This window comes from Chenopodium album, chromosome 16 (assembly GCF_948465745.1).
Source record: "Chenopodium album chromosome 16, dcCheAlbu1.1, whole genome shotgun sequence".
Lineage (NCBI taxonomy): Eukaryota > Viridiplantae > Streptophyta > Magnoliopsida > Caryophyllales > Amaranthaceae > Chenopodium > Chenopodium album.
This window is the reverse complement of record NC_137849.1, coordinates 22073941-22076648: the sequence shown is the minus strand read 5'-3', so window position 1 is coordinate 22076648 and position 2708 is coordinate 22073941.

Here is a 2708-nt window from a genome sequence, read left to right as displayed (position 1 = left end):
GGAATTGGGCTTATAATATATCGTTGGAAAGGTCTTTTCAAATCCCATCCAAATACACCATTATTGGACCCTTATCATGGACTAAAATAAATTGGACTGGAAGTTTTTCATAAATAGGGTACAAAAAGAAAGATTTTCGAAAACAGAAATGAATTATTTTTCTTAAAAACAAGACGCATCACGAGACTCTTTCACATTTCACCTCGTTCAATATCAATGACGTGAAAAATATTCATCACTGGGTTTGGTTTTTAGGGAGACACAATCAGGTGTCTACAGAAGCCCCCACTTTGACTGAGTTTGGAGAAACGTAAGTTTCGAAAACAATAGTCAAAGTAACGATAGGGATGGAGAATGATTCAGAACATTCTGCGATCCTAAATCATTCTTGTAATGCCGATACCTGCAAACTAGCATTAGTCAAACAGATAAAAGAGTTAAGAAACGCGTATCTTGCACCGTCGTGCACACGTCTCTAGGGTAACCAAATTTGTTGTTGTATTTGTGTTGTGACGACCTCCACAAGCTAGGGAACATCCCCGAAAATTGCCCCGCTTGTAGCGACCTTTTGCTATTTTGTGACCATCTTCCGCAAGCTAGGGAACATAGTCGAAAGTGACTCTGCTTGTAGTCATCTTCAGTTTTGCTATAACGTCCTTCCACGTCTCGGGAATTCTATCGCGAACCACCACGCCTCGAGCGATCCACTGGACGACAATCTTCTACGCCTTGGGAATTCTACGCGAACCACCACGTCTTGAGCGATTCATTGAATGACGGTCTTTCGCGCCTTGGGAATTCTTATTGTGAACCACTATGTCTCAAGAAATCCATTAGATGATGGTTTTTCACACCTTGGGAATTCTTATCATGAGATTCTATGCCTTGAGCAACTCACAAATGAATGATGACAAATTTCCTCGCCTCGGGCAACATGTTGTAGACTCCTTCGTCTTAAGCAGTCTTCTGAATGATGATTTTCCACGCCTTAGAAAGTCTAATAGTTTAACAGTTTCCATGCCTTAGGAGTCCTGTCGTGAGCTCCTACGCCTTGAGTAGCTTGCAAGTGAAATTCCACAAAGTACCCACGCCTTTGGATGCAATCGCCAACTTCTACGCCTTAGGAAGTGTGTATTAATTAATAATTTCTCTTCGTCTTGGGAAAACTTGTCTGATAATTATGGGTCTCTTCGCCTTGAGAAACTTGCTGTGTGAGTCATCCATGCCTTAGGACACAATCAATCTTTGTTGAAACTAAGTTGTTTTGTTCGACAACCTCCACATCTTAGGAAACGTCGTCCAAGATTGCTTCGCCTCGGGCTATATTCTCAAATCGGGTGACAACTTTCTCATCCTAGGGAATGTTGTCAAAGATCACTACGTCTTGAGTCGTCTTCTCAAATTAAGGTGACATCTTCCATATCTTCAGGGGATATTGTCAAAGACCACTACGCCTTGATTCGTCTTGTCAAATTCTCTCATCTTCACTCCTTGGAAGTGATAGCTTGTCATGTCTTGAAAAAACTTGCGTCTTTTGCCTTAACCCTTTGTAAAGATCACCTGCCCGTCTGAGACTTAGTGCACCTGCATCTATGTTTTGGACTACAGGACTTTGCTTATGTTTTTCTTAGGGTTAACCTAAGGTTTGTTGTGCTTGACATTATGATTGCTTTGACTTAAGGTTGACTCAAGGTTTAGTGGTTGACTGACTTGAGGTTGACTCAATGTGATTTGACACGTGTGTGTAGACTCCACTCGATGTGATATGATACGACATGACTTAACGTACATGACTCGTGTGTGCATTGTTTTGTAATGTGCTTGACTCAAAATGTTAAAAAGCAAAAAAAATTTGTCATTTTTGTGGAGGGTACTGATTTTCTCCCGAAAAAGAAAGACGTGAAAAGGAAAAAGTGAAGTGTTTGAGGGTTCATGTTGAATAAGCTTAATCAAGTGTATGCATTGATGTTGCATCTCATGGTGCGAGGATTGATAATGCCAGACTATCTCGATTGATGATGAAAGTCTTTGGGTAACTTAGGCGCGGAGGTTAAGTACTTTATACTTTGTGACGCAATGATGTTTTATGATAATGAGTGATCTTGATATGACAAGGCATGCTTCAACGTTTAAGAATTCATGGCAAAGGATTCCTATGGGAAGGTTTTTTTGGTCATGTATCTGTGATGTGTGTGAAAGTGACACTACAATTAAGCCGCAAAGTCTAAGTGTGTGGAAAAATATTTTGAAAAAAGTCAAATGATGATGACTCTTAGGCTATGTAAGCTAATGATGTAGGGATCTAGCCCCCAAGTCTAGCTCTAAGTGGATAGGGATGAGCATTGGAGATCCCTTGATATGATCATGTATGAATGCATTTTTATTACGGCCACACCCCAATGTGAGGTTGCCTACGTATCCATTAGGAATCAAGCCGAACGTAGCTCTAGCCGAACCTCACACAAGTGTGTGTATACCTCAAAGAGGTCTTTAAAGGGTTGTAATGTGGTTAGGCTAAAGGTCGAAGAAGAAAGGGATAAAGGCTCAAGACCCTAGATAAGCCCCTAAGGTGTGCAACCTTACTTTTGAATCATTGTATTTGTATGCTTGAGGTTTCCTCACTTTTGAACTCTCTTTCTTTTGTTTATTATTATTTTTTTTTTGCTCTCTTTCTTTTTTGCTTTTGCATTTTTTTTATATTTTGATAA